Here is a 14,714-nt window from a genome sequence, read left to right on the forward strand (position 1 = left end):
GCGGATTGTCTGTCCAACTTAGTCCGCTGAACCGTGTTTCAGCGGACAATCCGCTCGTGTGTGGGCTTCAGCGGACTTTTTCAGTGGACAATCTGACGAACAAAGTCTTACGGAATTTCCGTAAGACAGTCCGTTCAAACTTGGTTTTGTCCGTCCAAACTTGGTTTCAGCGGACAGTCCGCTCGTGTGTAGGCAAGTTGGACGGACTAAGTATGGCGCATGCTCAGAAAGGATTTACACGGCCGAAGGTTGCATTGCAGTGTATAGGACGTCGTTTTTCTAGTCCCGTCGTACGTGATGTACACGTCATCACGCACGCTTTCAGCGGACTGTCTGCTCATCGTGTGTGGTCAAGTCCGTTCATGCAAATTTTGAACGGATTGTCTGTCGGATTGTCTGACGAACTTAGTTGGGCAGACAATCCGCCCGTGTGTACGCGGCCTAAGAATCATTAACCACTACTCTCTGAATTCTATATTTTAGACAGTTTTCTATCCATTTACAAACTGATATTTCCAATCCTGTAGACTTTACCTTTAGCCGTGTGTGGGGAACTGTGTCAAGCGCATTTGCAAAATCCAAGCATACTACAACTACAACAATGTTTGTTATAATCCCTGCAATGTATATAGATCACCCAGAGGGGGATGCCTTTTCTCAACATAAGGGGAGTTACTCTTTAACAACACCACGTGATTCCTTCTGCCTCCCCTCGCGGCCCTAGCTCCACTTCTTCGGACAATACCAGTCCACCTGGCTGCAGATACCTCTTTACACCAGTCTGTCTGACTGACTCTTCACTAGCCCACCCAGCTGACTCTCTCTCTCTCTGGAGATCTCCAGGGAAAAAGGTAGAAGACTTAAGCCCACCGCTGTCTTCAAAGGAGACTGGCTACATGTAGCAGTCCCCCCCCTTGTTAGTTCCCACCAGTGTTGCACTACTCACTCTGACCTCTCTTTGCTCCCATGCCTCCAGGAAAGCTTCCTCCCTTGTGTCTTTGGTAGGATCCTTCCACCACCTGAGCCCCGACCCAAGGCAGAGCACCCCCCCCCCCCCCACAGATTAGGCGTTAGCCCTCAGGGCCACTGACAGCCCCCTCAATACTACATCTTTATCTTATAAGGACTGCCCTGCTGGCATGGCCAATGTCTATTTATGGGGTAGTCTCAGCCCCTGCCAGCCTACCTCTGGGGATTGGCTGAGGCCCCAAAATATTCATGGCAGCCCCTCCTACCCCCTGCCCTCTAGTCCTAGAAGGTTCTCCAACCTTCCAGACACCAGGGGGAGGCACCAGAATGCTGCCAAGATGAGTCATCCTGCCCTGGCCTCTAATAATCCTGACCCAATTTAGTGACTCAGGTTATTCCTGGCCTGAATATATTTTACCTACTCTACCAATACTAGTAGCACACAATAGGGTGCTACACCTAGGCACCACATTGGCCTTGCGCCAATGTAGTGATACTGAGCCAGCCATTAAAGAGTGTCTAAAAACTTAGAACAAAGGCTTCAAAATAACAAAGCTAAACTTTTTGAGGACACATGGGTGTAAGCTATCTAGTCCAGGTGCTTTACTAACCTTTATTTTATCTAAATATTTCTGGACCATATTGATTTTAAGCCATTGGAGCTCTTTACTTCTCATGGCACTATATGAATACTTTCTCTATTATGGATGTGAACGTCCCCATATTTTCCTTTGTGTACACAGAGCTGAAGAAGGTATTTAATACATTTGCTTTCTTTTTGTACCTAGTCACTAACTCTAAATTATTTTGTAAAGGGCCTGCATATTTAGTCCTGCCCTTTTTACTTTGATACATATGAGGAATTTTGGGGGTTTGTCCTACTCTCTTTTGCAAGCTGTTGTTTTTTTTTTGTATCCTTGATTTCCTTATTACATATTCTATTATATTCTTTTTAACTTTTAGATGAAAATAGTGTTCCTTCATTTTTATACAGTATTTTTAAAAAATGCTCTTTTGTTATTATTTATAGCTTTTTTATCTTTGGCCGTGAGCCACTGAGATTTTATTTTTAGACCTTTAAACATATTGCCCATGGGAATATATTTTTCAATTTGTTTGCATACAGTTCATTTGAAGCATTCCCATTTCTGTTCTGTGTTCTTCAATGACAATATCCCCTCCCAGTCTAAGGCTTGTAGAGCAGCCCTCATAAAGTTACGCGTTTTTATCTTTCCAGTATCTGCTTGATGTTTACAGAGAATATATTTAAGGGCAACTGTAATCGTTATGTTTTTTTTTAGATATATGCTATAAAAAGATCATCCTTAAATAATTGTATCAATGCCTGTTAGAGCCCAACTGAACTTTAACCTCTTGCCAACCTTGTAATGCATATGTACGGCAGAAGGGAGGGTGGGCATGGTGGGCCCACACGCTGCACATATATATCCAGAGGACCCAGGTTTTTGTGCTGAGAGCGCTCGCGCTGTGTGCTCCCATAACAAAGATTGAGCTGTCACAGACATCTCCTGGTCTGTGTTTATTATCAGGAGCTGTTGGGACAAACTCCCAATCATGTGACTACCATGAAAGCCATGATTGGGATTGGGAAGTTCTTCCTGCCTCCCAGGGTTAAGATGCACTTCTGGGGCTACCAGAAGGGGCAGGAAAGAATTATGTTTAAAAATCCTAATATATTCCACGTGCATTAAAACATTAGGTGTGCAAAGTCTTAGGGCCCGTTTGCACCTGGTCCACTAGTACCTAGAGCCTTGGCCAGTGCAGGTCCCAAAAAGGAAAAAGCCTGGCTCCCCATGCAGGCAGTGTACACCACTTCTTGCAATGGTGGATGCTGAAAACAAGCACTGCATTGCCACTTAAGAGTACTTAATGTTTTACAGTTTCAGTCTTTGCAGATGACACCAAGCTATGCAGTGGAATAACATCCTTACAGGATGTCTCCAATTTACAATCCAACCTCAATGCACTGTTTCATTGGGCAACTATGTGACAAATGTTTAATGTTGATACATTTTAACCAGTTGCCGACCGCCTCACGCCGATATACGTCATCAGAATGGCACGGGCAGGCATAAGCACATAAATGTACGTCCTTGCCTTCCCGCGGGTCGGGGGCCCGATCGGGCCCCCGCCCGGTGCCTGCGGCGGTCGGTATTCGTTCGGGAGCGATCCCGGACGAGGGGACGGCCATTCATTCATGGCCACCCCCTCGCGATCGCTCCCGACGAATGAAAATCCCCCGTGACATCACTTCCTCTCCTGTAATGTAAACACAGGAGAGGAAGTGATGTATTCTCTCCTCGTGTCGGTCTTTTTCGTTCCGGCACCGAGGAGAGAGCATCGGTGAGTTGCACCTAACACTACACTAACAGTAGAACACGCCAGGCACACTTTTCACCCCCCTGATCACCCCCCAATCACCCCCCAATCACCCCTGCCCCCCCCAGTCACAGTGACACCAAGTGCATTTTTTTTTTTTTTAATTTTTTTTTTTTTTTTTTTGCATTGGTGTCATTTGTGACTGTAATAACTGTTAGGGCAGTTAGGGCTAGCCCCCTTTAGCTCTAGGGTGCCCCCCTAACCCCCCCAATAAAGGTTTAACCCCGTGATCACCCCCCGTCGCCAGTGTCACTAATAAGCGATTTTTTTCTGATCGCTGTATTAGTGTCACAGGTGACGCTAGATAGGCAGGTAAGTATTTGGGTTCGCCGCAGCTTTTTATAGCGTCAGGGACCCCCATATACTACCGCATAGCCCCCTGATTGCCCCCCAGTTAACCCTTTCACCAGTGATCACCATATAACTGTTACAGGTGACGCTGGTTGGTTAGTTATATTTTTTTGTTTCAGGGCACCCGCCATTTATTACCTAATAAAGGTTTAACCCCCTGATCACCCGGCGGGTGATATAAGTTTTTTAGGGTCAGATAAGGCCTGCGTCGCCCCAGCGTCAGGTTAGTGCCAGTACCGCTAACACCCACGCGCAAAGCATACACCTCCCTTAGTAATATAGTATCTGATCAGATATATATTAGCGTTGCCAGCATTTTAGGTTTCCCAAAACGCATTGTTAGCGGGATCAGCCCAGATACCCGCTAGCACCTGCGTTTAGCCCCTCCGCCAAGCCCAGCCCAGCCCACCCAAGTGCAGTATCGATCGATCACTGTCACTTACAAAACACAACACACATAACTGCAGCGTTCGCAGAGTCAGGCTTGATCCCTGCGATCGCTAACAGTTTTTTTTGTAGCGTTTTGAAACAGTCGCTGACAGGCTAGGTGCTTTTTTACCTGTGAGTCTCACTAGTGTACCCCTAAATTTAGAGCCCAAAATGGCAAAGCGAAGGTACACTAGTGATGAGGCCTACACGTTTCTGAGCATGACAGATAGTGAAGAGGACGTCACTCATCTGTCAGATTCAGGCTCAGAATACGATCCTGTAGAGGACAGCGGCTCCATGACAGATAGCTCTGACGACGGAGATGAGGCCGCTGTTAAGAACAGGTGTGCCCAATCCCGTATGTATTCTGTTGTTGAGGTGCAGGAACCGCAGGTCACTCGTATGGAGCAGAGACATACTAGAGCCGCTCAACCTTCTGGTGAACTGGCAAGCACCAGCGGCCTAGTACACCCTGGACCTACATCCAGCACTGCAGTAACACGTGGTGACGTGGCGAGTCCCATAAGTGCAGTTCAAGCTGGCGAGGTGGCAAGCACAAGTAGTGTCCCGCTGCCACCAAGAAGAAGACAAAGACAGGCCCGTCGTACCCATAGTGCCCTTCCTGCAGAATTCGCCAATCCTATTTGGGTGCCCACCACTTCTGCAGAACCCGTACTTCCCCCATTCACTGGCCAACCTGGCATTAACGTGGAAACAGTTGATTTTACGACACTTGACTTTTACTCACTGTTTTTCACCGAAGATCTCTTTAGATCTATTGTGGACCAAACCAATTTGTACGCTGCTCAACACATCGCCACTATTCCCCAGTCCGCCCTTGCCAGACAATGGAAACCAGTTACGGTTTCCGAATTTAAAATCTTTCTGGGCCTCTCCCTCAACATGGGCATAACCAAAAAGAGTGAGTTGCGGTCATATTGGTCCATTGACCCAATTCACCATATGCGCGTGTTCTCTGCTTCCATGTCCAGGGCACGATACGAGATGATTTTGCGGTTCATGCACTTCAGCGACAATGAACTCTGTCGTCCTCGTGGAGACCCTGAGTATGATCGGCTCTACAAAATTCGGCCCCTCATAAACCACTTCAACCAACGTTTTGCAGCCTTGTTTACTCCCGATCAAGTTGTCTGCGTTGATGAGTCCCTGATTAAATTTTCTGGTCGCTTGTCCTTCAAACAATACGTCCCCAACAAGCGTTCCAGATACGGGGTCAAGATGTATAAGCTCTGTGACAGGGCCACAGGCTATACACGTAGTTTCATGGTTTATGAGGGAAGAGATAGTCACGTAGAGCCGGAGAACTGCCCTGATTACATAGGAAGCGCTGGCAAGATAGTGTGGGACTTGGTGTCACCCTTATTCGGAAAGGGGTACCACTTGTACGTGGACAATTATTACACAAGCGTGCCACTCTTTAGTCACTTGTTTGATCAGCAGATTGGAGCATGTGGCACCGTGCGACCTAATCGCCGGGGCTTTCCCCAGCGGCTTGTAGAGTCCCCTCTTAGGCTGGGGGAGAGAGCCTGCTTGCGCAGTAATAATTTGCTCGCTATGAAGTGGAGGGATAATAAGAATGTTTTCGTTCTTACCTCCCTTCATGCAGACACGACGGTCCAAATTTCTACGGCGACTGGTGTTGTGGAGAAACCCCTCTGTGTCCACAAATATAACCTTAACATGGGAGGGGTGGACCTCAATGACCAGTTGTTGGCGCCGTATCTAGTTGCCCGTAAGTCCAGACGCTGGTACAAAAAAGTGTCTGTTTATTTATTCCAATTGGCTATACTGAATGCTTATGTACTACACAAAGCTTCAGGACGGACTGGATCCTTCCTCAAATTCCAGGAGGATATCGTCAGAGCCCTTCTGTATCCAGGCGGTGCTCCACCTCACCTTCCCCTACCAGATGCAGTAAGCCGGCTGCATGAGAGGCATTATTCTTATGTCCTCCCGAGTACCCCTACCCAACGAACCCCCCAAAAAAGATGTCGTGTCTGTACCAAGCGCGGATTTAGGCGTGACACCCGTTCTTATTGTCCCCGCTGTCCTGGCAATCCTGGTCTTTGTCAGGGTGAGTGTTTTGAACGCTACCATGAACTAGTTGAGTATTAGCGCAGGGTACAGCATTGCACAAGCTAGGCACACGTTCACAGGGTCTCCCAAGATGCCATCACATTTTGAGAGACCCAAACCGCTGGAACCGTTACAACAGAAAAAGTGTTAAAGTTACAAAAAAAAGTGTTAAAAAAAAAAAAAAAAAAAAGTAAAAAAACCAAAAAAAACAAAAAAAATATAAAATAAAAAAACCAAAAATAGTTGTCGTTTTATTGTTCTCTCTCGCTCTATATTCTCTCTCTATTGTTCTGCTCCTTTGTACTGTATTCTATTCTGCAATGTTTTATTGTTAACCATTTTTTGTTTTCAGGTACGCCATTCAGCTGTAGCGTGGATTTATTTATCTTGACAGCAACAGCGTTTGCTCCCACGATATGTAAAGCCACGACTCCAGCGCTGTCGGAGGTGATTTCACCACCACAGTTAAAAAAGAGCATATATGCCGAAGCATGGGGGCATAAGGGGTGGAGGATCGATTTTGCTCCTAATGCCGCGTACATACAGTCAAAATTCCGACGGAGGGCTTGCCCGTGGAAAAGTTTGAATGTATGTACGCGGCATAACTTTTTTGCGGGAGGATGCCCCCATGCTTCGGCATATATATATTTTAGGCACAGATTGTGTTAAATGTGTTATTTTTTGCGATTTTTTTTGTATTTGCTTTGCAGGTATGGTAAGTCCTACTGTTATACTGTAATGTTACTTTGTTTTATTGTTAACCATCATTTGCTTAGCAGGTACGCCATTCTGCTGCAGAGCGGATTTATTTATCTTGACAGCAACAGCGTTTGCTCCCACGATACATAAAGCCGCGACTCCAGCACTGTCGGGGGTGATTTCACCACCACAGTTAAAAAAGAGCATATATGCCGAAGCATGGGGGCATACGGGGTGGAGGAACGATCTGCTCCTACCTTTTGCGGGAGGATGCCCCCATGCTTCGGCATATATAAATGGTGCATGTATGCCCACCATTAGAAAGTGGGTGGATGAAGGGTGGTATCTAATGGTGGGCATGCCCACCGATCAATATTTTTTTTTCGTTCAGCCCACAGGCTGCATGAAAAAAAAAATACAATATATGCCCAACCAGTTCCAGCAACATACTGGTATGTTGCGGGACTTTGAGTGCTTATACCAGAATGATGCCTGCAGGTTTAGGTATCATCTTGGTATCATTCTTTTCAGCCAGCGGTCGGCTTTTATGTAAAAGCAATCCTAGTGGCTAATTAGCCTCTAGACTACTTTTACAAGCAGTGGGAGGGAATGTCCCCCCCCCCGCACCATCTTCCATGGTTTTCTCAGGCTCTCCTGTCCCAACAGGGAACCTGAGAATGCAGCCGGTGGTTCCGCCAGCTGACCATAGAGCTGATCAGAGACCAGAATGGCTCCAATCATCTCTATGGCCTAAGACACCGGAAGCTACGAGCATTTCATGACTTAGATTTTGCGGGATGTAAACAGCGCCATTGGGAAATTGGGAAAGCATTTTATCACACCGATCTTGGTGTGGTCAGATGCTTTGAGGACAGAGGAGAGATCTAGGGTCTGATAGACCCTAATTTTTTAAAAAAAGAGTACCTGTCACTACCTATTGCAATCATAGGGGATATTTATATTCCCTGAGATAACAATAAAAATCATAAAAAAATATATATAAATGAAAGGAACAGTTTAAAAAAAAAATAAAAAAGCAAAATAAATAATAAAAAAAAAAAAAAAAAAAAAAACCACCCCTGTCCCCCCCTGCTAAGGCGCAACGCGGAACACAAGCGTTGGTCTGGTGGCATATGTAAACAGCAATTGCACCATGCATGTGAGGTATCACCGCGAAGGTCAGATCGAGGGTACTAATTTTAGCAGTAGACCTCCTCCGTAAATCTAAAGTGGTCACCTGTAAAGGCATTTAAAGGCTTTTAAAAATGTACGTAGTTTGTCGCCGCTGCACGTTTCTGCGCAATTTTAAAGCATGTCGTGTTTGGTATCCATGTACTCGGCCTAAGATCATATTTTTTATTTCATCAAACATTTGGGCAATATAGTGATTTTTAGTGCATTAAAATAAAAAAAAGTGTGTTTTTTCCCCAAAAAATGCGTTTGAAAAATCGCCGCGCAAATACCGTGTGAAAAAAAAATATGAAACACCCACCATTTTAATCGGTAGGGCTTTTGCTTTAAAAAAACACTACATGTTTGGGGGTTCAAAGTAATTTTCTTGCAAAAAAAAATATTTTTTCATGTAAACAAAAAGTGTCAGAAAGGGCTTTTTCTTCAAGTGGTTAGAAGAGTGGGTGATGTGTGACATAAGCTTCTAAATGTTGTGCATAAAATGCCAGGACAGTTCAAAACCCCCCCAAATGACCCCATTTTAGAAAGTAGACACCCCAAGCTATTTGCTGAGAGGCAGGTCGAGTCCATGGAATATTTTATATTTTGACAAAAGTTGTGGAAAAAATACATTATTATTATTTTTTTTTTTTTTTGCACAAAGTTGTCATTTAAATGATATATTGCTCAAACATGCCATGGTTATATGTAAAATTACACCCCAAAATACATTCTGTTGCTTCTCCTGAGTACGGGGATACCACAAGTGTGAGACCTTTTGGGAGCCTAACCGCGTACGGTACCCCAAAATCCAAGCACCACCTTCAGGATTTCTAAGGGTGTAAATTTTAGATTTCATTCCTCACTGCCTATCACAGTTTCGGAGGCCATGGAATGCCCAGATAGCACAAAATCCCCCCAAGTGACCCCATTTTGGAAAGGAGACACCCCAAGCTATTTGCCGAGAGGTATGGTTAGTATTTTGCAGACCTTCATTTTTGTCACAAAGTTTTGAAAATTGAAAAAAAGAAAAAAAATATACATTATTTTTTTTTTTCTTCATTTTCAAAAACAAATGAGAGCTGCAAAATACTCACCATGCCTCTCGGCAAATAGCTTGGGGTGTCTACTTTCCAAAATGGGGTCATTTTGGGGGGTTTTGTGCTATTTTGGCATTTTATGGCCTTCAAAACTGTGATAGGTAGTGAGGTGTAAAATCCAAAATTTACACCCTTAGAAATCCTGAAGGCGGTTCTTGGTTTTCGGGGCCCCGTACGCGACTAGGCTCCCAAAAAGTCCCACACATGTGGTATCCCCGTACTCAGGAGAAGCAGCAGAATTTATTTTGGGGTGTCATTTCACATATGTCCCTGGCATGTGTGAGCAATATATCATTTAGTGACAACTTTGTGAAAAAAAAATAAAAGTTTGTAATTTTCCCGCAACTTGTGGCAAAATATAAAATATTCCATGGACTCAACATGCCTCTCAGCAAATAGCTTGGGGTGTCTACTTTCTAAAATGGGGTCATTTGTGGGGGTTTTGTGCCATCTTGGCATTTTATGGCCTTCAAAACTGTAATAGGTAGTGAGGCGTGAAATCAAAGATTTACGCCCTTAGAAAGCCTGAAGGCGGTTCTTGGCTTTCGGGGCCCCGTACGCACCTAGGCTCCCAAAAAATCCCACACATGTGGTATCCCCGTACTCAGGAGAAGCAGCAGAATTTATTTTGGGGTGTCATTTTACATATGCCCATGGCATGCATGAGCAATATATCATTTAGTGACAACTTTGTGAAAAAAAAAATAAAAAAAAAAAAGTTTGTAAATTTCCCGCAACTTGCGGCAAAATATAAAATATTCCATGGACTCAACATGCCTCTCAGCAAATAGCTTGGGGTGTCTACTTTCTAAAATGGGGTCATTTGTGGGTGTTTTGTGCCATCTTGGCATTTTATGGCCTTCAAAACTGTAATAGGTAGTGAGGCGTGAAATCAAAGATTTACGCCCTTAGAAAGCCTGAAGGCGGTTCTTGGCTTTTGGGGCCCCGTACGCAGCTAGGCTCCCAAAAAGTCCCACATATGTGGTATCCCCGTACTCAGGAGAAGCAGCAGAATTTATTTTGGGGTGTCATTTCACATATGCCCATGGCATGCGTGAGCAATATATCATTTAGTGACAACTTTGTGAAAAAAAAAAATAAAATAAAAAAAGTTTGTAAATTTCCCGCAACTTGCGGCAAAATATAAAATATTCCATGGACTCAACATGCCTCTCAGCAAATAGCTTGGGGTGTCTACTTTCTAAAATGGGGTCATTTGTGGGGGTTTTGTGCCATCTTGGCATTTTATGGCCTTCAAAACTGTAATAGGTAGTGAGGCGTGAAATTAAAAATTTACGGCCTTAGAAAGCCTGAAGGCGGTGCTTGGTTTTCGGGGCCCCGTACGCGGCTAGGCTCCCAAAAAATCCCACACATGTGGTATCCCCGTACTCAGGAGAAGCAGCAGAATTTATTTTGGGGTGTAATTTCACATATGCCCATAGCATGTGTAAGCAATATATCATTTAGTGACAACTTTGTGAAAAATTTATAAAGTTTGTCATTTTCCCGCAACTTGTGGCAAAATATAAAATATTCCATGGACTCAACATGCCTCTCAGCAAATAGCTTGGGGTGTCTACTTTCTAAAATGGGGTCATTTGTGGGGGTTTTGTGCCATCTTGGCATTTTATGGCCTTCAAAACTGTGATAGGTAGTGAGGAGTAAAATGACATATGTATGCCCTTAGAAATCCTGAAGGCGGTGCTTGGCTTTCGGGGCCCCGTACGCGGCTAGGCTTCCAAAAAGTCGACCACATGTGGTATCCCCGTACTCAGGAGAAGCAGCAGAATGTATTTTGGGGTACAATTCCACATATAACCATGGCATGTGTGAGCAATATATCATTTAGTGACAACTTTGTGTAAAAAAAAAAAAAAATTTTTTTTTTTGTCATTATTCAATCGCTTGCGGCAAAAAAATAAAATATTCAATGGGCTCAACATGCCTCTTATCAATTTCCTTAGGGTGTCTACTTTCCAAAATGGGGTCATTTGGGGGGGTTTTGTACTGCCCTGCCATTTTAGCACCTCAAGAAATGAGATAGGCAGTCATAAAATAAAAGCTGCGTAAATTCCAGAAAATGTACCTTAGTTTGTAGATGTGACAACTTTTGCGCAAACCAATAAATATACAATTATTGACTTTTTTTTTACCAAAGACATGTGGCTGAATACATTTTGGCCTAAATGTATGACTAAAATTGAGTTTATTGGATTTTTCTAATAACAAAAAGTAGAAAATATCATTTTTTTTCAAAATTTGCGGTCTTTTTACGTTTATATCGCAAAAAATAAAAATCGCAGAGTCAGTCAAATACCTTTAAAAGAAAGCTCTATTTGTGGGAAGAAAAGGACGCAAATTTCGTTTGGGTACAACATTGCATGACCGCGCAATTACCAGTTAAAGCAGCGCAGTGCCAAAGTGTAAAAAGACCTCTGGTCATTTACCAGCAAAATGGTCCGGTCTGAAAGTGGTTAAGGTATGCACTTGGGGTCTAAAAATATGCATGCATCATACATACTAGGGGGAGTTCAACTGGGGGAATCGATAGTGGAAAAGTATCTGGGGGTTTTGGCAGATCAAAAATAATAGCATGCAATGCCAAGCTACAGTTTCCAAAGTGAGCAAACTAATTTCTTGTATTAAGAGAGGTATGAACTCCAGAGTGGGATATCATTTTGTCCCTCTACAAATCATTAGAAAGGCTGGATTCACACCTATGCATTTTTAGTGCTTTTTGCATTTTGCAGATTTGCACTACAGAACGTGTTCCATAGAAAACAATGTTAGATGGACTGTAGTGCAAATCTGCAAAATGCAAAAAGCACTAAAACTGCATAGGTGTGAATCCAGCCTAAGACCTCATCTGGAATATGCAGTTCATTTTTGGGCACCAGTTCTCAAAAATGATATCAGGGAACTGGAGAAAGTTCAGAGAAGGGCAACCAAACTGATAAGAGGCATGGATGAGCCCAGCTATGAGATAAGATTGGAGGAACTGAATTTATTCTCTCTTGAGAAGAGGAGATTAAGGGGGGATATGATCAATGTACAAATACATAAGGGTTTCATATAGTGAACTTGATGTTGAATTATTCACTTTAAGATCATTACAGAGGACAAGGGGGCACTCTTTACATCTGGAGGAAAAGAGATTTCAATCCTTAAATACGGAAAGGTTTCTTCACAGTAAGAGCTGTGAAAATGTGGAACAGACTCCTTCCAGAGGTGGTTCTGGCCTGCTCAGTGGATTGCTTTAAAATGGTTGTATACCCATTCTGATTACTTTTCTTTATGAGGACAATTGCAGGTTTTATAATTATTTGCTTCAGAAGAATTTCTCCTTATCTGCCTTCCTTATAAGATATCTGTATAATTGTGGCTGATGACATAACCTGCGTATGCGCCATTTGTCCAAACTTTCCGGCAAGCAGAGACCCTGCCGGAAAATGCAGTGTCTATGCCAGGGCTGTGTCATTTCCTATTATTGACATCTGCCCCAACATCCTGTGATGCCAGCAATAGGATGGCCTCTGATTCGCTCAATGTTCATTTCCACAGTAACCGGAAACTACAAAGAGGCTTGGATACTGCAATTAGTGCGCATGCGCGGGATTGCAGAGAGGAAAATATAATGCAGGCTGAAATAAATCAGAATACAGACACGGAAGACCACAGTTCATATGGTGACGGCTATGACAGAGCAGCAGCGTTTAGAATATACAGTCTTTTTACAGTAAGAATGATTTTTGGGCTTACGTATTCTCAATACATATGTAGATTGTAATATTGGTTAAATCGTTTTTATTTTGATGAGTTTACTACTGCTTTAAAAAAAGGCCTGTATTCTTTCCTAAATGTACATAATATAACTGGGTACTAACATTTATAGCTAAAGTTGATCCAGGGTGTGACCGACCTAGCCAGGACAAAGGCTTTTGGAGGGGACTGACTGCCAGCCTCTTGAGCATTGATCATGGGCCCTGGCATTTGGAGGCATGGTGCTCTTTGAGAGCTGTATGCCTGGGGACCCTGGAGGTGGTGTTACTTTGGATTCTGGTCCATATCCCCCCAAGACACACAGACTCTGGGAACCCTGTAATTTGCCATTGGGAAAATCCAATTCCCTCTCGGAGATCAGAAAGGATTTTTTTCCCCTGCTGTAGCAAATTGGATCATGCTTTGCTGGGGTTTTTCGACTTCCTCTGGATCAACTGCGGGTGTAGGATTGTGTATATGGGATTATATGGTTGTTTTTTGTTTTCTTTTTTGGTTGAACTAGATGAATTTGTGTCTTTTTTTTTAACCTAACTATGTAACTATGTCACTTGTAACATTTTATAAAAGTTGTAACAAAAAAAAGGGAAATAAAGACTATTCTCTACCAGCACAGACCAGTGACAATTCGATTAGCCTACCACTTTGCGATCTATAAAATGAATTTAGTCCAATATAGAGTTCAAACTCCTGGCAGTGGAGTACAAACTCTCCATAGGATTGAATGGAAAGTGTACTGAACACGTGGCCTTGCTCCAAAGATTTTGACAAGTAGCTCCGTGGCTAATAGATTGGTGATATCTTGATGGTTAGGGGACAGATAAATATTGAGTCCCACGCTTCTTAGGTTTCAAGGTTTGCTTAAAAAATAAAGATAATAAAAATTAAAGATAATTGGTTTCTGAAAATACACTATAGTTTAATTTTAAACATTTTATGCAGTCTTGCAACGTGTAAGCAGCTTTTTATTTTTCTAATCATAGCTGAGTTATGATTGAAAACAGCTTGGGTATTGTTAGAAAACAGACAGACAAATAGTGTAATCTTAATCAGTATTGTCATCATGCTTTGATCATGGTCTTACATAACAAAGTTCTCTGTTAATTGATTGCTAGATATAATAATATAATATATTGTTTTACACCTTCTACAAATGGCATCTATTATTGTAAATTGTGCCTATACTAATTTCCGGAGTGCCTCTGAGGTTGGTAAAATGGATTACCCAAAAAAGAAAAAGATCCACTGTGTAATAATCCTATTTGAGGCTTTTTACTGACTATGATGTAAATGTACAACTGGGTGATTCATTCACGTTCATTCGATTTTGGAATAATATGGCGTTGTGCAATATCTCCGGGTTTAGTTATTTTGTATTGTAGTACAGTAATACATCAGGTAATCCTAAAATCTGGATGCAAGCAGCTGTGAGACACTGAGCTACTTGTAATCATGCTAAAAAGTATCTATAACACTGGGAAATTAGTGTCATGTCTAATTATGGTGATTAGAAAGGCTTGAATATTGTAAGAAACTAGCAGTCGGCAATAATGAGATTATCCTAGCATGTTTCAAATAATAATCACTACCACTGATCAGGGCCCTTATTATAAGTGTAATGAATTCACCACCCCCCTTTAGAAACCAAAGTCTTCTGATGAATTGAAATGTTGGCACATTATACTGTAAACAGAACCCTTATGTTTAGGGGTAGTCCACTTG

General features: G+C 42.8%; 1 protein-coding gene across 1 annotated transcript in view; it reads left to right on the forward strand.

Moving 5' to 3' along the window:
• Positions 1-14,714, forward strand: part of RASGEF1A (RasGEF domain family member 1A) — a 588,956-nt gene that overhangs the window by 263,235 nt on the left and 311,007 nt on the right. The window lies entirely within an intron of this gene.

The sequence above is a fragment of the Lithobates pipiens genome, unplaced genomic scaffold (assembly GCF_037356315.1).
Source record: "Lithobates pipiens isolate NorthernLeopardFrog02 unplaced genomic scaffold, aLitPip1_a1.2 Scaffold_25, whole genome shotgun sequence".
NCBI classification, from domain to species: domain Eukaryota; kingdom Metazoa; phylum Chordata; class Amphibia; order Anura; family Ranidae; genus Lithobates; species Lithobates pipiens.